The sequence below is a fragment of the Neofelis nebulosa genome, chromosome 17 (assembly GCF_028018385.1).
Source record: "Neofelis nebulosa isolate mNeoNeb1 chromosome 17, mNeoNeb1.pri, whole genome shotgun sequence".
Lineage (NCBI taxonomy): Eukaryota > Metazoa > Chordata > Mammalia > Carnivora > Felidae > Neofelis > Neofelis nebulosa.
In genome coordinates, this window is record NC_080798.1 from 18,991,551 (window position 1) to 19,012,908 (window position 21,358).

General features: G+C 43.2%; 1 long non-coding RNA gene across 2 annotated transcripts; it reads right to left on the reverse strand.

Annotated features, from left to right (window-relative positions):
* Positions 1-3,513: 3,513 nt before the first annotated feature.
* LOC131499393 (uncharacterized) lies at positions 3,514-19,523 on the reverse strand. 2 transcript variants are annotated; one of them, XR_009255852.1, is made up of 4 exons: positions 17,673-19,523; positions 17,163-17,201; positions 16,030-16,152; positions 3,514-6,363 (listed from the first exon to the last, which is right to left on the reverse strand). It is a non-coding gene; the product is annotated as an uncharacterized LOC131499393 (long non-coding RNA). The 2 variants fall into 2 exon arrangements; XR_009255853.1 differs by lacking the exon at positions 3,514-6,363 and having other exon boundaries at positions 15,845-16,152.
* Positions 19,524-21,358: the final 1,835 nt, after the last annotated feature.

Sequence of the window (21,358 nt, forward strand, 5' to 3'; positions counted from 1 at the left end):
AATGGTGGGGGGGGGGGCTTCATGATTAATGGAGGAAATGACATGTCAGCAGCAGACATGAAAAGACAAATTGTGGCTTTCACCTCCAAATCCTAAATTTTGGTATCAGAGATTTAGAAGGATGTCCTGTCATGATAATTTCCCCAACACCAGATTACATAAAGATTCTATAGTTTGGAAGAGGGAAGTGAGAGGGGAGGCAGCACATGGAAAGCACCCGTGCTACTGATGCCTAGTAGTCCTCAGGCAGTTCTGTGGAAGTTGGGCAACAGCCAAGATATTGTCTGTGTTGTGAGAACAAACTACCCTTCATCATCTCTCCTCGTCTTTAGACAAGGCACCCATCATACCTGTACGCTCATCTATAGGTGAGAGTACTCATCTGAGACCTTGCACCCGTCCAACTCATCTGGATGGCTAGCACCGTTCCAGTAAGCCCCCGGAATGTGTGAGCAGTGGAACCTAACTCCTGGTTACATGCACTTGGCTGGAGTGTAGATTCTCTGCCCACAACCTCCCCGTGCCACCTTCTTTCCCCTTAGCTTCCACGGAGACAGAGGCTCGTACCCCATTTTAGAAGCAGCCTCTACCCGTGATGTGGAGTGGGGTTGAGGGGTGAGGGCAGCCCCAGGGCCACATCACATCCCGAGCAAGGTGGCCTTCCATTGCCACCAACAGAGCACACATCACAAGAAGATGAGTGACTGCCAGTGTATCCAGTTTAGGGAGGATCCCATAGGCTCCTTGCCACGAGGATCATAGGAACACTCATCCTGAGAAGGTCCCGGTGGTGAAGGCCTCGCAGGCTCTTCCCTCAGGCAGCTCTCAGTGGGCCATCACTGAACTAGGCGAGAGTGGGGCAGTTAGACATGAGAGAGCTCCAGAATCACGCCTACGGAGCAGAGCCACAGGAGGAGTTCTGAAGCCCTGGGACCCAGGAACCCAGCTCTGTATATAAGAGCCACTTTGTAGTAAGAGTATGTGGAGGCAGCTCAGTCCACCACAGAAAAAAAACTGAAATGTAAGAGGCGGTTTCTTGGTCCTGGCCAGGCTCAGCACTTATCCTGCAACCAAAAACCGCATCTTTGTTCTTTTTCTCCGTGTCAGTTGCTTGGCACAGGAGCCCCTTCGCACCAATGATTTTACTTTCCACTCACCACAGCCATGGAAATGGGAGGTACTTTTTCCCACTTTTTAGATGTATATCAGAGGCCCAGAGGACTATAATATATGCAGACACAAGCGAGTTCACCGAGCCTGTCTCTCCAACAGGGGGCGGTAGGAGCAGATTCTGCTCCTCAGGAGCCATCAGCATTTCTTCACACACTTTCTCTGAGCCTCCGTTTCCTCACTTGTAAGACTGTGAGGATTACTCCCATTTCTCAAGGTGGCTGAGAGGCTGAAATCTGGTAGATGATGCATGTGACCTGTGGGCCCTGGTCCACAGAAGTGCTCAGACGCTCTAGCTGCTGTGATTGCCGTCTTCCCCACGTTCCCAACCCTAGAACAAGTTCAGTTGAGGAACCGCATCCTGAGGGCATTCACATCCAGCCCCAGCCAGAAGTCACAGGTGTGGTCCGTGCAGTATCCCCCCAAAGAGCCCAACCTCTAGCCCAGGGGGTAAGCACTTGCCGGCAGATTTGCAAGGCTTTATGGGAATCCTCCAGTCAGACATCTGAGACTACCTGTATCAGGCAAATGGCTTCTTTAGGGCTCCCGGCCAGGATGGCTCCAGTAACACAAAGGACATGAGTACGCTGCGTCCTAAAAAGAAAAGGTCCTACAGCCCGATGAGGCCTCTAGGAGAAAGAGACACCAAGTTGCACGGCAAAATCATTGGACACTTACGGAAAGGGGCCTGACACCTTGTTTGGAGTGCGGCTTTTGGATGTGAGCAAGTAAAGGTGGATTCCTCTCAATCTCGTGCATAAGAGTATCCAAAGGTATATGCCTGAAAAGCCCTCTTAAGGCTCCCTCCAACATAGCAAAAAGAGGAGGAAGGGGTAACTCGTCCCATCTGGAGGGATAGGAGTGGGTATTCTGGGGCAGGACAGAATGAAGTTGCTGAGGAGGTCTTGCCAGTATTCCAGATGAGTCTATGGGTTCCTGGGAGAGGACGGGGGCTGCAATGAACCTGCAGCAATTTATTGTTCCAGGTCAGCTTCCTCCTGCTGTTTTTCCAGGGACTAGCAGCTTGAAGCAGGGCCCTGTCCCCATCGGGTATGACAGCAATTGAGAGAGGAGATGTTCTAGTCCTTGTCTTGGTGTGTAACAGGTCTAGGGAGCAGGGGGCCCTTTGGAGAATGTGTCCTGGCGTGTAAGCCACAGAATAACCCCCTGGATTCTACAGAAAGAGGTAAAATGAGGATATTAGGGAAGCATGGACAAAGGGTTGGGGGTGCTAGGATAAAGTCTGGACAACGTAAGTGGCCAGTGGCAGCGGTGACAGTCTAAAGAGGATCCAGGCACTTGTGTCGCTGAGGCTGGAGTCAGGAAGGCAGACATTTCTAGAATGTCATGTAGCGGGAACCATACAGTGTGTAGCTTTTTAGATTGGCTTCCTTCACTTAGCAATATCCATTAAGGGTTTCTTCCATGTCTTTTAGTAGCTTGGTAGCTCATTTCTTTTTATCACTGAATAATATTCCATGTTATAGTTGTATCAGTTTGTTTTTCCACTCATCTACTGAAGGGCATCTTTCTTGCTTCCAGGTTTGGGAAATTATTCATGGGAAGTATTGTATGGGGACATATGTTTCAACTCATTTGGGTAAATATCAACTGGATCGTATGGTAATAGTGTATTTAGTTTTGTAAAAAAAAAACTGCCAAACAGTCTCCAGAGTGACTGTACTGTTTTGCATTTCCAACAACAATGAAGGATTCCTCTTGTTCCACACACTTCCTTTGTTTGGTGTTTCTGTTTTGAATATTGGCCATTCTAATTGTTGTGTAGTGGTATCTCATTGGTTTTTAATTTGTAATTTCCTAATAACACGTGAAGTTGAGTATCTTTTCAGAGGTTATTTGCCATCTGTATATATTCTCTGGGACCATGTCTATTCTGACCTATTATACCCTTTTTAATTGAGTTTTTCATGTTATTATTTTTGGGTTTTAAGAAATTTCCATATTTTTGATACCAGTCCTTTATCATATATGTGTCTTGCAAAGATTTTTCTCCCAGTCTGTGGCTTGTCTTCCCATTCTTTTAACACCATGTTTTGCAAATCCTGAGTTTTCAATTTGAATAAAGTTTAAATGATGTTTTCTTTCACAAGCTGTGCATTTGATGTTATCCAAAAAAAAAAAAAAAAAGTCATCACCAGGGGCACCTGGGTGGCTCAGTCGGTTAAACGTCCGACTTTGGCTCAGGTCGTGGTCCGACTTTGGCTCAGGTCGTGATCTGCGGTTTGTGAGTTAGAGCCCCTTGTCGGGCTCTGTGCTGACAGCTTGGCGTCTGGAGCCTGCTTCGGATTCTGTGTCTCCTTCTCTCTCTGCCCCGCCCCCACTTGTGCTCTGTCTCTATCAAAAATAAGTAAATGTAAAAAAAATTTTTTTAAATAAATAAAAATAAATAAATAAATAAATAATCATCACCAAACCCAAGGTCTCTTTAATTCTCCATCTTCTAGGAGTTTTTGTGGGTTTTTTGTTTGGTTTGGTTTCCTACATTTAGGTTTGTGACCATCCTGAGTTAATTTTTGTGAAGGGTATAAGGTCTGTGTCCAGATTACTTTTTTTTTAGATGTGGATGTTCAATTGTCCAGCAGCAACTATAGAAAAGACTATCTTTTTCCCACTGAATTACCTTTGCTGCTTTGCCAAAAATCAGTTGACGATATTTATGTGGGTCTACTTCTGGGCTTTCTTTTCTGTTCCATTTATCTGTCTATTTTTTCACCAATACCCTACTGTCTCGATTACTATAGCTTTATACTACATATTGTCAGTCCTCTGTTCTCCTTCAATATTATGCTGGGTATTCCAGATCCTTTGCCTCTTCATACAAACTTAAACTTAAGGATCAGTTTGCCAATATCCACAAAATGACTTGCTAGGATTTACACTGTGATTGCATTTAATCTATAGATCAAGTTGGGAAGAACTGACATCTTGACTATACTGAATCTTCCTATCCATGAACATGGAGTATCTCTACATTTATTTAGTTCTTTAATTCCATTCATTGGTTTTGTAGTTTTACTCACAAACATCTTATATACATCTATATATATAGTTACATTTACACTCAAGTATTTCATTTTGGGGGATGCTAATATAAATGGTATTATTTTTAATGTTAAATTCCAATTGTTCATTGCTGGTATATACGAAAGCAGTTAACACTTTTGAATATTAACTTATATTCTGAAACTTTGCTATAATCACTTATTAATTCCAGGAGTTCTTTTTTTCTTGATTATTTAGGATTTTCTATACAGACAATATAGTCACCTACAAACAAAGATTTTCATTTCTTCCTTCCCAACCTAAATATTTCTATTTCCTTTCCTTCCCTTATTGCCTGAGTTAGGACTTCCCATACTATGCTGAAAAGGAATGATGAGAAAGCATATTCTTACCTTGTTTCTGATCTTAGCAGGAAAGCTTCTAGCTGCTCACCATTAAGTATGATGTTATTTGTAGTGTTTTTGAAGCTGTTCAATATAAAGCTGAGAAAGCTCTCCTCTATTTCTACTTTGCTGAGGTTTTTTAAAATAATGAATGAATGCTAGATTTTTGTCATATACTCTTTTATGCATCTATTGATATGATCATGCGATTTTTATCCTTTAGTCTGTTGATGTGATGGATGACATTAATTGACTTTCCAATGTCAGACTGCATCCTTGGAATAAATCCCACTTGGCTGAGGTGTAGAACTTCTCATACCTTGTTGGATTTGATTTGCTAATATTTTGTTGATTTTTGTACTTATGTTCATGGGAGATATTGATCTGTAGTTTTTTTCTTGTAATGTCTTTGTCTAACATTGGTATTTGGGCAATGCTGGCCTCATAGAATGAATTAGAAAGTATCCCTTCTGCCTCTATCCTCTGAATGAGATTGTAGAGAAATGATATAACTTCTTAAATATTTGGTAGAACTCACCAGTGAAACTACTTGGGGCTGGTACTTTCTGTTTTGGAAGATTATTAAATATTGATTCAAACTCTTTAATAGACATAAAAAGCCTATTCAGTTTGTTTTTTCTTGCGTGAATTTTGGCAGACTGTGTCTTTTAAGGAATCGGTTCATTTCATCTAAGTTATTAAATTTGTGGGATAGAGTTGTTTATAATATTCTTTTATTATCCTTTTAGTATCCATGGAGTCTGTAGTGCTGTGAACTCTTTCATTTCTGATATTAGTAATTTGTGTCTTCTCTCTTTTGAACTAGCCCAGTTAGAAGCTTATTGATTTTGTTGATATTTCAAATAATTAGTTTTTGGTTTTGTTGATTTTATCTGTTGATTTCCTGTTTTCAATTTCATTGACTTCTACCCTCTTATTATTTCTTTTCTTCTTACTTTGGATTTAATTTTCCTTTCTTTCTTCAATTGCTAAAGTTTCTGGTTTAGATGACTGATTTTAGATTTTTCTTCATCCCACAAATTTAGGTAGATTATATTTTCATTTCATTTATTTCAAAATATTTTAAAATTTCTCTTGAAAGTTCCTCTTCGATCCACGCATTGTTTAGAAATGTGTTGTTTAATCTCCACATATTCTGAGATTTTCTAGCTATCTTTTCTAGTTTAATTCCATGGTAGTCTGAAAACATGTTACATGATTTCTATTCTTTTAAGTTTAAATTGTGTTTTATGACTCAGAATGCGGTCTCTTTGGTGAATATTCCACATTTGAGAAGAATGTGTATTCTACGACTGTTGGATGACATAGTCTATAGATGCTATGTACACCAGAATAAATAACTGATGGTGCTCTTAAGCTCAGTTATGTCCTCATTGATTTTCTGCCCGTTAGATCTGTTCATTTTTTTGTAGAGGGGTGTTGAAGTCTTCAACTATAATAGTGGATTCATCTATTTGTACTTGCAGATGTATCAATTCTATATTGGATTTTCATTTTCATTCAGTTAAAAGTATTTTTAATTTGCCTTATTATTCTGTGTCTGAGGCTTCATTAATATGTTGTCTAATTTCCAAATGTTCATGGATTTTCCCAGATCATGTACTTTAATGACTTCTAGTATAATTTCTTTGTGACCAGAGAAATACATTCATGATTTTAATCATTTTAAATTTGTTGAGATTTTAGTTCCTAGAATATGGTGATCTTGGTGAACATCTCTTGGGTACTTGAAAAGAAAGTGTATTCTGTTGTTGGATGGAGCAGTCTAAAAATAAATGTGAATTAGTTCAAGTTAGCTGACTGATTTCTTCAAGGATTCTATATCCATACCAATTATTCATTCAATTGTTCTATCAATTATTGAGAAAACTGCAGAAATTTTTTATTGTAATTGTGGATTAGTCTATGTTTTACTTTAGCTTCTCACTTATTGTTTAAATAAAGTTTGTTGTTAGGTGTATACACATTTATGATTATCATAATCTCTTAGAAAAGGCCTCTTTATCAGTCTTTTATATACTTACTTTAGTAATATTCTTTGTTGATAAACCTACTTTGTATGATTTCACTATAGGCATAATAGTGTTGTTTAGACTAGTGTTAGTGTAGCGTATCTTTTTCCATCCCCTTACTTTCATTTAACTTTTCATTTTGAGGTCACTGTAGATTCACACACAGTTGTAAGAAACAAAAAGATAACCCATAAGTTTCCCCCTTGGCATCAACTTGCATAACTAAAGTACAATAGCAAGACCAGAAAATTGACATGATACGGTTCACCAGGCTAATATTTCAAGTTTACGTACTCGTGTGTGTTTATATCTACACAATTTTGTCAAGTGTAGATTTGTGTGACAGTCAAGACACAAAACTGTTCCATCACAAGGATCCCTTTTATAACCACAGCCACCTTCCTCCCTCCTTAGCTACCTAGTTCTTCTCTGGCAACCACTAATCTGTGATTTTAAAAATATTACATAAATGGAACCACACACTATGTGCCCTATTGATATTGGCTCTTTGCACTTAATTCCCTTGAAAACCATTCAAGTGGTAGCATGTATCAATAGTTTGGTACTTTTTATTGCCAAATAGTATGATGGACCACAGTTTATTTAAGCATTCACCTACTGAATGACATTGGGGCTATTATGAATAAAGTTGCTATAAACATTTGGGCACAAGTTTTTGCATGAACTTAAGTACTCATGATCTGGGGCATACAGTTAAGAGTGCAACCGATACGTGAAATAAGTCAACCAAAGAAAGACAAATACCATATGATATCATGCACATTTGGAATTTTTAAAAGCAAAGGAACAAACAAAGAAAAAAAGAGACAAACAAAACAGATACTTCAATACAGAGAACTGGTGGTTGCCAGAGGGGAGGTGGTGAAAAGGATTAAGAGTACACTTAGAGCACTGAGTAATGTACAAAATTGTTGAATCCTTATATTGTAACACCTGATACTAATATAATGCTGTATTTTAATTATACTTCAATTTAAGAAAGAAAATTTAAAAATACAAAAATAATAAAAAATAAAAATAAAGCAATTTTACTTCTATACGGTACCAAAGAACAACTGGAAATTGACACAAAAAATACTTTTTAAAAGAGCCTCAGACATGAAATTTTTGGAGATAAAATGTACAAGAAATATAAACAGAAAACTAGAAAATACTTCTGAGAAAAATTAAATATCTAAATAAAGGGAAATATATTCTGTTTTTATGGACTGAAACACTCACTATTGTTAATGTGTTAATTATCTTCAAATTAATCTAAAGCAATCCCAGTCAAAATCCTAGTATGTTTTCATTAGAAGTTGACAAGGGGAATAAAAACCCTGGAGAAAGTCGGGATAGAAGGAACATACTTAAAGATCATAAAAGCCATTTATGAAAAGCCCACAGCTAACATCATCCTCAATGGGGAAAAACTGAGAGCTTTTTCCCTGAGATCAGGAACACGACAGGGATGCCCACTCTCACCGCTGTTGTTTAATATAGTGCTGGAAGTTCTAGCATCAGCAATCAGACAACAAAAGGAAATCAAAGGCATCAAAATTGGCAAAGATGAAGTCAAGCTTTCGCTTTTTGCAGATGACATGATATTATACATGGAAAATCCGATAGACTCCACCAAAAGTCTGCTAGAACTGATACATGAATTCAGCAAAGTTGCAGGATACAAAATCAATGTACAGAAATCAGTTGCATTCTTATACACTAACAATGAAGCAACAGAAAGACAAATAAAGAAACTGATCCCATTCACAATTGCACCAAGAAGCATAAAATACCTAGGAATAAATCTAACCAAAGATGTAAAAGATCTGTATGCTGAAAACTATAGAAAGCTTATGCAGGTAATTGAAGAAGATATAAAGAAATGGAAAGACATTCCCTGCTCATGGATTGGAAGAATAAATATTGTCAAAATGTCAATACTACCCAAAGCTATCTACACATTCAATGCAATCCCAATCAAAATTGCACCAGCATTCTTCTCGAAACTAGAACAAGCAATCCTAAAATTCATATGGAACCACAAAAGGCCCCGAATAGCCAAAGTAATTTTGAAGAAGAAGACCAAAGCAGGAGGCATCACAATCCCAGACTTTAGCCTCTACTACAAAGCTGTCATCATCAAGACAGCATGGTATTGGCATAAAAACAGACACATAGACCAATGGAATCGAATAGAAACCCCAGAACTAGACCCACAAACGTATGGCCAACTCATTTTTGACAAAGCAGGAAAGAACATCCAATGGAAAAAAGACAGTCTCTTTAACAAATGGTGCTGGGAGAACTGGACAGCAACATGCAGAAGGTTGAAACTAGACCACTTTCTCACACCATTCACAAAAATAAACTCAAAATGGATAAAGGACCTGAATGTGAGACAGGAAACCATCAAAACCTTAGAGGAGAAAGCAGGAAAAGACCTCTCTGACCTCAGCCGTAGCAATCTCTTACTTGGCACATCCCCAAAGGCAAGGGAATTAAAAGCAAAAGTGAATTACTGGGACCTTATGAAGATAAAAAGCTTCTGCACAGCAAAGGAAACAACCAACAAAACTAAAAGGCAACCAACGGAATGGGAAAAGATATTTGCAAATGACACATCGGACAAAGGGCTAGTATCCAAAATCTATAAAGAGCTCATCAAACTCCACACCCGAAAAACAAATAACCCAGTGAAGAAATGGGCAGAAAACATGAATAGACACTTCTCTAAAGAAGACATCCGGATGGCCAACAGGCACATGAAAAGATGTTCAACGTCGCTCCTCATCAGGGAAATACAAATCAAAACCACACTCAGATACCACCTCACGCCAGTCAGAGTGGCCAAAATGAAGAAATCAGGAGACTATAGATGCTGGAGAGGATGTGGAGAGACGGGAACCCTCTTGCACTGTTGGTGGGAATGCAAATTGGTGCAGCCGCTCTGGAAAGCAGTGTGGAGGTTCCTCAGAAAATTAAAAATAGACCTACCCTATGACCCAGCAATAGCACTGCTAGGAATTTATCCAAGGGATACAGGAGTACTGATGCATAGGGGCACTTGTACCCCAATGTTTATAGCAGCACTCTCAACAATAGCCAAATTATGGAAAGAGCCTAAATGTCCATCAACTGATGAATGGATAAAGAAATTGTGGTTTATATACACAATGGAATACTACGTGGCAATGAGAAAAAAATGAAATATGGCGTTTTGTAGCAGCATGGATGGAACTGGAGAGTGTGATGCTAAGTGAAATAAGCCATACAGAGAAAGACAGATACCATATGGTTTCACTCTTATGTGGATCCTGAAAAACGTAACAGAAACCCATGGGGGAGGGGAAGGGAAAAAAAAAAAAAAAGAGGTTAGAGTGGGAGAGAGCCAAAGCATAAGAGACTGTTAAAAACTGAGAACAAACTGAGGGTTGATGGGGGGTGGGAGGGAGGGCAGGGTGGGTGATGGGTATTGAGGAGGGCACCTTTTGGGATGAGCACTGGGTGTTGTATGGAAACCAATTTGACAGTAAATTTCATATATTAAAAAATAAAAAAATAAAAAAATAAATAAAATAAAATAAAATAAAAATAAAAAAATTAAAAAATTAAAAAAAAAAAAAAAAAAGAAGTTGACAAGGGGGTCTAAAACCATATGGAAATGCAAGAGTTAGGATAGCCAACACAAATTGGAAAAGAAAAACAGAGTTAGAAGACTATATTATCCAATTTCAAGACATATTATAAAATCATATTAGGACTTTAAGATACTTGCCAAAGTAGAGATAAAGAGATGAATGAAACAGAATAGAAAATCCAAAAATAACGTCACATAAGAGCAACTGATTTTTTAAGAGAGGTGCAAAGCCAATTCAGTGAGAAAAGATACTCTTCAACTAATTTAGATGGTGCAATCGGATGTCCTTTTTTTAAGGGAACTTTCACCCCCATGTCTCACACAATAAAGGAGAATTAACTGAAAATGAATTATAAATCTAACTATAGATCCTCCTTTACATTAGAGGTTTTTTTCTCTTGAGTTATACAGATTTCTTTTATATAACTGAAAAAATGGGTTCAATAAAAGAAAAAAAAAAGACAAATCTGACTTCACTAACATTAAAGACTTCTGCCATAGGAAAGACACTGTTAAGAGATGAAAAGAGAAACCACACACTGGATGCCTATATAGGCAAACCACATATCTAACGGGTTTCCCACATCCAGAATTTATTAAGAATTCTTAAAACTCAATAAAATAACAAAACAAATGTTTTAAAACGAGGAAAAGATTTTAACAGACAATTCACTGAAGAAAATAGGAGAATGTCATTAATCGTATGTAAAATTTCTAAAAACACTAGTTGCTAAGGGAATACAAATTAGAGTCACAATGAGATATCACTACACACATCTGGCAATGGCTGAAATTAAAAAGATTGACCTACCAAGTGTCGATGAAGCTCCAGAGAAGCTAGAACTCTCATCAGTTGCTGATGGGAATGTAAAATGGTAAAACCACTTTGGGACAGTTTTGTCAGTTCACAGAATGACAAACACTCACCAATCCCTTGATTCAGGCATTGTACCACTAAGTATTAACCCCCCCAAAAGACTGGTTCATGAATGTTCATAACAGCTTTATAATAACCTCAAACTTGAATCAATCCAAAGGTTCATTAACAGATGAACAGAATAAGAAAATAGGGTATGTTCATACAAGAAAACACTACTCAGTAATAAAAAGAATGAAGTACTCAAACATGTGACTTGAATGAATTCCAAATAATTGAACAAAATGAAAAGAAATAACAAACAAAAAAGAATAAATATTTTATAGTTCCATTTATATAACATTCTAGAAAAGGCAAACAAGTCTAGAATGAAAGACAGTTAATCTCTGATCATGGGGATAAGGAGCCAGGAAGGAAGACAGGGACTATAAAGGGTCATGAGGTAACTTTGAGGGTGATCTATATATTCATTATCATTATTATGGTGGTTTCACAGGTATACACATATGTTAAAATATCACATTTTAGGTCCAGGCTCATACAGGCACCCGTAGCAGGTGGTCCACACACTACTGCATCGTGAGACTCTGGGAAGATTGATGTCATCAAGATGGCTGGGTAGGAGCTACAAGCCTTCATCCTCCCACAGAAAAACAACAATTAAAAAAACTATCCACGACTAAAAATAGTTTGGAGAGGACTCAAGAGTTCAATTAAGAACCTACAGGGGCACCTGGGTGGCTCAGTTGGTTAAGCGTCTGACTCTTGATTTCAGCTCAGGTCATGATCTCATGGTTTCATGGGTTCAAGCCCCACATCCCTCTCCTCTCTCTACCCCTCTCTTCTACCCCCTCTCTCTCCCTCTCTCTCTCTACCCCTCCCCTGCTCACGCTTTCTTTCAAAATAAATAAGTAAACAAAGCAAAACAAAAAAAGAACCTACAGTAACACAGTAGAGCAAAAAAATGAAGACTAATCTCACAGGATGGACTGCCGGGGAGCTCAGCTTACCTGAGATGTCTGGAGATGGCTAGCAGAAGAGAGAAGGGGCAGAGACCTTTCATCAGTATCAACCACATGGTGGGTGCCATCATTGACCCTCAGAGCCTGCTCTGCAAGGAGCCTGGCAGCCCTTGCCATTGAGAACTTAAACATCCCCCACATCAGCCACACCTGCAGCTTTTACGGCAGAGAACCTTGCATTAATCAGCACAGACCCATACTCCGTTCCAGAGAGGACACCAGCAGTTTTTGCCACAGCCGTGCCACCCTGGAACCCTCGGGGAGGGCATCACTGCTGCAGGTCCTTCCCTCAGAGGGAGCTGCTATTACACTACCCCGGGACCAGGGCTGCCAGCCCCCCCCTCCCCCCCGCTGCCTGCATATGCCCTGGATCCCAGAGTCTTTGCTGCTCTGCGTGTGCCGGCACTTCAGACCTCAGATGCGTAGCTTCTCCACATGTGCCCACATCTCGGGCATGAGAGCCACTGCTGCTTCAGACCGCCCAACGCCCAAAGCCACTGTTGCTCCACTGGTACATGGGCTCCAGTCCCCGGCTCTGTGGCTGCTCTGCACATGCCCGTGCCTCAGACACCGGAACCACTGCATCCGTAGGCTAGCCAGTTCCCAAGACCCCAGAGACATTGTTGCTCTGTGAGCACCCAACTCCAGACTCCAGGTCCATGGCTGTTCCATGGCACGTATGCCCGGGACACCAGTGCTACCACAACTGCAAGGGTGCCCGAAAGCCACACCTGCTACCAAGAGGGATCCCCCTGGCCACAACATGGGCTATGAGAGGAAAAGAGATGAGGTGGTCCTCAGCACTTTTGCCACCAAAGATCCCAGTGGTCTTTGTCGGCCCCGTGGACACCTTACAACACTGGCTGTCGAGGACTGCTGCAATCCTCACTGTCGCTGCCTCAACGGAAAGAGCTGCGTGGAGACTATGCAGCTGGGCCTTCCCCAGAGCTGGAACCGCCACACCCCACCCGGCTGGTGCCCTTGCACTCACCTACCAGGGAAGGTCTTTCCCCACGCACACCAGTCCGTAAGTCTGGAAGGGGTGACTCCCAGTCCGTAAAGTCTAGAAGGGGTGACTTTCAACCAAATATACAGATGCTAATGCAGGCTACAGGAAACACGCACTTCAAACGAGACACAGTAATTTCTGATAAGTGACCAGGAGGAAAAATGGAGATTTATGAACTGCTGAACAATGAATTCAAAATAATTTCAAGGAAGCTCAGCAATCTATAAGAGAACACAGAAAATTCAATAAATTCCAGAGAATGATACAGGAGCAAACTGTGAAGTTCAACAGACAGACTGAAATAATAATAATAAAACAAACAGAAATTCTGGAGCTGAAGAATACAATGAATGAAATGAAAATGGCAATAGAGGTTATCAACAACAGACCTGACCAACCAGAAGAAAGAATCTGTGAACTCAAAAACAGGTCATTTGAAATTCCCCTATCAGAAAGAAAAAAGAATGAAAAAGAGTGAAGGCCTCTGTGCATTACGGGACACCAACAAATAAACAGTATTTGCATTATGGGAATCACAGAAAAAAAGAGAGAGAGGGAGGCAAAAAGCTTATTTAACACATAATGGCTAAAAACCTCTCAGGGAGGAGATATGGATGTTCAGGTACAGGAAGCTCAAAGGTCCCCATATAGATTAAACTCAAAGAAAACTTCACCAAGCCATATTATAATAAAACCGTCATAAGTCAAAAACAGAATTCTGAAGGCAGCAAAAGGAAAAGGTCATCTCATCCAAAGGAACCCACATAAACCTACATCCCTATTTCTCAAAAGAAACCTTGCAGGAAAGAGTAGGACGATATATTCAAAGTGCTGGGGGAACATGTGATAACCAATATTTATACTTTACCCAGCACAGCTGTCCTTCAGAATGAGGAAGAGATAAAGATTTTCCCAGAAACACAAAGCTGAGTGAATCCATGACAGCTAGGCCTACTCTACAAGAAACACCAAAGGGAGCTCTTCAAGCTGAAATGAACAGACGCTAATTAGTAGCATGAAACCATATAAAAGTATCAAATTACTGGTAAAGGTAAATATGTAGTCAAATTCAGAATACTCTAATACTGTAATAGTGATGTATAAATCACTTAACTCTAGTACAAGGGTTAAAAGAAAAAAAGTATTTAAGATAATCATAGCTACATAACTTAGTTAATGGATATACAACATAAAAAGATGCAAACTGTGCCGTCAAAAAATTAAATGTTAGGGGGCGCCTGGGTGGCGCAGTCGGTTAAGCGTCCGACTTCAGCCAGGTCACGATCTCGCGGTCCGTGAGTTCGAGCCCCGCGTCAGGCTCTGGGCTGATGGCTCGGAGCCTGGAGCCTGTTTCCGATTCTGTGTGTCCCTCTCTCTCTGCCCCTCCCCCGTTCATGCTCTGTCTCTCTCTGTCCCAAAAATAAATAAAAAAACGTTGAAAAAAAAAATTAAAAAAAAAAAAAAATTAAATGTTAGGGGATGGAAGTAAAAGAGCAGAAACGAAGAATGAAAGAGCCTAGCCAAGGACGCCGGGGTGAGTGTGAAAGACTTACCCAGTGAGGCCACAAGTGCAAAGTTCTCTAGCACCAGAGCACGGTAGGAGTCTCTGAGCCCTGTCAAGGAGCTCCCGCTCCTCCTGAGACCAGTCCACGGCCACATGCTCCAAGGTCACAACAGCCCACCATGGTGGGGAGAGCAGTGGCCCTGAGCCACCGCTCACTGGGACCCTCCGTCTACCCCCCCCAGACATCCACTCCATGCACATCCCCTCACAGGATCGACAAGGCCCGGATGCTCCTGGTGCTAGCTCTCTCCTCCTTCTTACTGATTCCTGTGTCACCCCATATCATTCCCACACAGGCATGATGGCAAATAAATAAATGTCATTCAAGCACTAGGCATGGCATGAAAGGCTCCACCTCCTCTGCTGCCAGCAAATTCCCCAGGGGTTCCCAGATCATGCCTCTGAGACACAAGCAAACACGGGTTCAGCTTTCTCCCTTAAGCTGCTAGGAGTGAGGCCCTGGGACCCTCAGTTCTCCCTCTCTCCACTGACTCATCACTCCATGGACCATATTGCCCTCCCATCCATCACCCCCATGGTCACGGTCACCTCCTCCACCCCAGCCCCCATCCAGGGTATGTCCCTGGCCTCCCCATGTTCCACTCTTCCCTTGGCACCCAAAGAGCACTTGGCAAATACAATGAAGATCCATCCTGCACTGGTCCCCGGGTGGCCCACACTGGCAGGGGAAGCCCCCAGCCCTGCTTTAAAGGCCTCTGCACCACATCCTTTCCTGCTTCGGCCTCACCCACCTGGAACCACATTCAGGGGTCCACACCTTAAGGCCCTTCTGCTGCTGTGCTGCACACACTGTCCCCTCACTAGTCTCGGCCTCCCTCTTTCCAGTCAAGCCTCACCCAGCACTCCCACCACTGTCCCCTGGCCTTGTGTGTTCCTGAGCTCGTCTACCAGCCTGTGTAAACCTCTCCAGGCCCCACAAGGTCACCACAAAAGCCTGGCCAGCCCGCAGAGGGCTGAGGAAGCACTGGCCTTGGCCTCACTGTCATCTCACTCCCGTTACTGTTGTGCTTCCACATCCATCCCATGTGCACTCTGTGGAAGCCTCAAACCCTCACAAGCCCCACCTCCTCTCCCACGGCCACCACCCTCCCTCAGCTGTCTTTGTGATGCTCACCAACACCACTCAGGTGCCCAAGGCACAGATCCAGTCCTCTGGCCTTGTCCTCCCCTTCTCTGCCCCTCAGTCACCATGACCTGAAGATGTCCCTTCCCAAATGTGACTCACAGCTCTACCCTGGTCCCCATATAGGACATCACCTCGTGGTGTCTGGAACTTGAGCCCTTACCCTCAAATCCAGACATGTGCATCTTGCCGTCCATTCAATGCCTCCACTCAGAAGTCTCCGGAACTTCTCACACTCAACAGGTTTGAACCAAACTCCTGATATTCCCTCTGAAAATTATTCCTACTGTTGAGAAAATGAATAAAGTTTTATACCATAAGATGGCGACGGGACTAAAACAAGCTCTGGTCTCTAGCTTAGAGACCCCTCTTCCCGGTTCTTCTTGCCCTGTTTGCTGTGCGGGGAAAACCCGCCACAGATATGGAAGCTGACAACTATAAATTACCCTTCCACCCTTCATCCGGGATTCAGATCTTTGGAGAAACGGTCTCCTCTGAGCCCGCCCGCCGATGTTAAATAAATCTCCAATCCACCAAGATCTCCGAGTGCCGCTTGGTTTTTCCACCAGCGTTCCAGCCTGGTTCCATAACACTACAAATGACTTCTCCATCTCAATAGAGGGTAATTCTTTTCTTCCAGTTGCAAAAGCCACAACCCTTGGAATTATCTCCAGCTCCTCTTTTTCTCTTTAATCATCCATATCACAAAGTAGTCAGACCTACGTTACAAACCAACCCAGAAGCCATACGTTTTTTCCCCTGCCTCCACAACCAACATCATGATCCAGTCATTACCAATACTTATCTGGACTATTCAGTACCTTCCTCCCCCACCCCTACTCTCTGTTCTCCAGTCTGCAGCCAGAGGAAATCTGTTAAGACCTGATTCAAATGACCTCCCTTCTCTACTCTGAATGTTCCAACATTCCTAACATCCTCAGAATAGAGGCATAGTTCCTGAGACTGCCATTCTAGACCTGATTCCTACATTTTTGCTCCTTGGTCCCACCAGACGTATTGGAGACGTGCAGTTCCCTGAATCCTGCCAACTCAGTTTCACCTCCAAGTATCTGCAAATGCTGATCTATAACACCCCTAAATAGCATTCTCTTGGTTGTCAGAAATGGAAACCCCTTCATATAATGCCTGGTGTGGGTTCAGGACCTTGAATCTCAAGGAATCCAGGGGCCCCAGTCCCAATAGCCATGAGGGTGGCAGGTACAGCATTCCAGGACACCCCAGAGACTATATGGGTAAAGATGGGGTGGGTGAGGGACTGAGATACCCCCCACTCACCTGTGCATGATCCACAAACATTTCTGCAGCCATGGGTCCCTGTGAGAAGAGTAAGACTGTGAGTGATACGTATCCATGGTAGGGTCTCAAGGGTTCATCCAAACCTTCCTCACTGCCCTGAATCAAGGTGACCTCCATTTGAATGTCTAATTTAGAAGCCTCAGTCATTAGCTTGACCTCATCGGCTCTGTGATTTGGGACAATTCAACCTCTCCTTGCTTCAGTGTCTTCTTCTGTAAAATGGGGATAGTTAAGGGAACCATCCTCATAGGGCTGCTGTTGGGATCAAACACATTAGTCCATATTAAGTGCTGAGTGTGTGCTATGACTATCATATTTGTCATTGTTCTCAATGCAAATTAAGTGATGGATTTTGAAATTCTGAATGTTTCAGGTATTTTATTCATTTAAGAAAATATGACATTTAACACTTTTGATTTTAGTATATTAGTGCACTGCTTAGCTGCGTATTAAGGGTAAACCAAGTATTAATTGCTTTTAAAATTTTACCTTGCTCAGGGCACCTGGGTGGCTCCATCGGTTAAGCATCTGACTTTGTCATGATCTCATGGTTTGTGAGTTTGAGCCCTGTATCGGGCTCTGTGCTGACAGCTTGGAGCCTGGAGCCTGCTTCAGATTCTGACTCCCTTTCTCTCTGCTCCTCCCCCGCTCGCACTGTCTCCTTCTCAAAAATAAAGGTTAAAAAAAATTTTTTTTTAATTTACCTTGCTAAATCCATTTTAAATTTTAATTGACTACCTATAGGAACACATTTAGAGAAACAGTGATTGCTTAATTTTAAAACAAATGGTGTTCCTTAAGTTCATTAAGCTAAAAATAGGGGGTAGGGAGGATAGGCCTTGGCAGGTGGGCAGATGATAGTCCTCTTTCCTTAGCGTCTACCTTGTATCATTTCTACCCCCTTACCAAGACAGCCTTAGCATTTCCTCAGCTTGACTAAGTGTCAATCAGGTTTCTTCCTGACTATAGGCTCCTAAACTCCCTTTTCTTAGAGCATTTACTTTAGGAAACTTGCAATTGTAAATTCTTTCTCCATTTTTTTCCCCCCAAATATATGTAAATCTTCTCCTGGCCCAGTTTTCAACCCAGGAAATGACTTTCTCAAGGACTTGGGAACCATCTCTTTGCCATGTGAACACCAAAAGACACAGCAGCCCTATCTCAGTCTCCGTGGGCCAGGAGAAGTCTAACTTCTATAAATACCAATTAGAAAACACATACGTCTTAATCACAGAGAAAAGGACGTGCAATCTCAGGAGTAACTCCCTGCGCCCCGCAGATCCCACTGATCAACCTCCCCATCTGACGTCCTCCAGCACTTTTCCAATGGCTCACTCCAGGACTTAAAAACCCTCCTGCCTTTCATTTCATTGGAGTTGAATTCAGTCCCTCTCTCCTACTGCAATAGCCTTGAATTGTCTTCCTTCCTTGTTTCAACTTTGCCCAGGGGGGAGTTTTACTTTGACAGTCCTCTGGCTACCCCTCTGGTCCAGCCTCATGGTAGTGCTCCCAGACTCTGTTACAGGAACTTTCTCAAACTTTCCCCACTTCCTCTCATCATCCCTCCCCAAAGTCCCTTCCACAACTTAGCGGCCTTTGGGAACCTTTTAAAATCCTATCTCACACCAGGTCTCTCGATTCAAAACTCTCCATGCCCTCAGAATGAAAGCCTAATTGCTCAGGCTGCCACACCACTCACTGTTTCCTGTATACAGGAAACAGGCTGCAGGTTTCCCCGAACACTCCACTCAGTAGCACTTACAAGCCTCTCCACGTGACAGTCCCTCTGCCTGTAACACTATTCAACTCCTTATCACACCGAAAGTCAAAAATGGGCATCCCGGCCAGGAAGGCGCCACAGTCCCGAACAAAGGGCGTGACTGAAAGCGAAGTGCATAGGGACTCATCCGGGTCTTTGGGATTCAGAGATGGGATTCCCACTGATGTGGATGTGAGGGATACAGTACCAACTTGCACTGGCTCCATCAGGGCACACAGGACCCTCAAGGCAAAGCCGGGAGTTGCCAGGAACCAGGCCACAGTGCTGCAGGCTCAGCCAAACACACAGTATCACCCCAGGCAGCACTCTCACCAAGTCTCAGCACCGCCTGTCGGTGGGAACACATTTACTTTCATGCCTCCCGCTCACTTTATCTTGGGCTCCAACAATTATTTAAGAATCGGATCAAACGGCCAGGCTCAAGAGTGATAAAAAGGACCACTGCCAAGAGAAGCCGGAAGTCCCGTCTGGGCGATTCCCCCCTCTCAGAAAGGCGTCTGTCCAGGGCCTTCATTGGCCCAGCGCTTGCAGATGCACGACGCAGGGGCATCTGGGTAATGTAGTTCCCAGGAGCCTCAGACCTTAGTGAGACGCGCTCCCTGCAAGCGTGGGGCACGAACCTAGGAAGGGGTAGAAGCTGAGAAATGGTGCCTTCCCCCCACCCCGCCCCCCCGCCCCCGCCAAGCTCTGAGAACTGGAGGGAATTTCGCTCTTCTTAAAGAGACGCCCTCCGATTTCCATGAAGTGTAGTATGCAACTGATCATGGATGTTTAGAGACCTGATTCTGGATGTCCTCCAAAGCTGGAAAATATCCCAATGCCAGTCTGTTACAAAATGTGTTCCCTATTAAGTGGGAGCTAATAGATGCTATTTTGATTCTTTACAAATATATGTGGACTGAAGCTTTAGAGTTCACTTTGTGAGCCTCAGTTTATTTCCTCAAGGTGGAGAGAGGAAAACACTCCAGACAAGGCTATGAGGGGCATCTTTCAGGAGAAATTTTAGGTGAACAAGAGAAAGAGCGGACCTATGCCGGCCGACTCCATCTTGTTCTGTGTCCTCCACCTTGAGTGACTATGTCCCCGACATGGCCCCTTTTCCAGGAAAATCGCAGAAACCTCAGACCACGCCTCCTCCCCTTGAGTAACCTCCGGCTCACCCTTTCAAACTTCCCGATCAAAACGTGCCCAGCGACCTGCGTAACAGGACTCCGACCCTTCCCCAGCCAATCAGCCAAGGCCACGACCCTTCCCCAGCCAATCGGCTGAGGCCACAGCCATTACCTCACCAACTGCCCCTAGACCCTATAAAACCTTTGTGCTTTTGAAACTCGCTCTCTCTCTCCCCGGCATCTCACCGCTGCGTCGGTGCAGGTAGGGGATTGAGCTCCAGCTAGCTAGCTCGAATAAAGGCTCTTTGCTTTTGCATCGGACTCGGCTCCCTGGTGGTCTTTGGGGATCACAAATTCTGGGAATAACATTTGGGGGCTCGGCCCAGGATCCCCAAGACCCTCAAGGGACCCCCGACCCGGAGAGCCTGACTGGCCACGGTTAGTGTCTGTTCCGTCTTTTCTGTGTGAGCTCATTTCTGAAATTCTGGTAGTGCCCGACGCGGTCTAAGTGGACGCACTGGAGGACCACGGGCTGGGAGTTTCGGAAGACGTTCCAATCCTCCCTTTTGGAAGGACGTGGAATCCCCTCATCGGTTTTGGAGGGACGTGGAATCCCCTCATCAGTCTTGGCGGGATGTGGAATCCCCTCAAAGGTCTGAGACGAGGCAGGTCGCTCCCGCCGGTCAGCGCGAGGCCATCGTCTAGCTTTCAGTTTTGCTTCCATGGAGTTGGAAGACTTTCTAGGGCCCTCTGTTTGTCTGTTTCTGTGTTTCTCTGTTTTGTTCTGTGGACTTACTGGATGGACATTATGGGACAGACTCAGACTACTCCTCTAAGTATTATGATTGATCACTTTAAGGAAGAATTAATTGTTCCTCCCCCGTATAACCCCCCTAGGATGCCGGAAGAACACCATCCTCCCCCTCCGGGGGAGGCAGACGCAGTTCTGAGAGCGGGAGGCGGAAACGCTCCAGTGGGAAGCCCGCCCTTTACCAGACAAAGGGCTCAGAGGGAGCAAACCGCCTCCACTGCTGACTCCACTATTCCGCCCCTGCGAGCCACCGGACCCCCAGACACGGAGGGGAATCAGCCCCATCACTATTGGCCTTTCGCCACTAGTGACCTCTACAATTGGAAAGCTCAGAATCCTAAGTTTTCCGAGAAACCGGCAGGGCTTATTGATTTATTAGACTCTGTTCTTTTTACTCAACAGCCCACGTGGGACGATTGCCAGCAGCTTTTGCAGGTCCTGTTCACGACTGAAGAAAGAATCCTCAATGAGG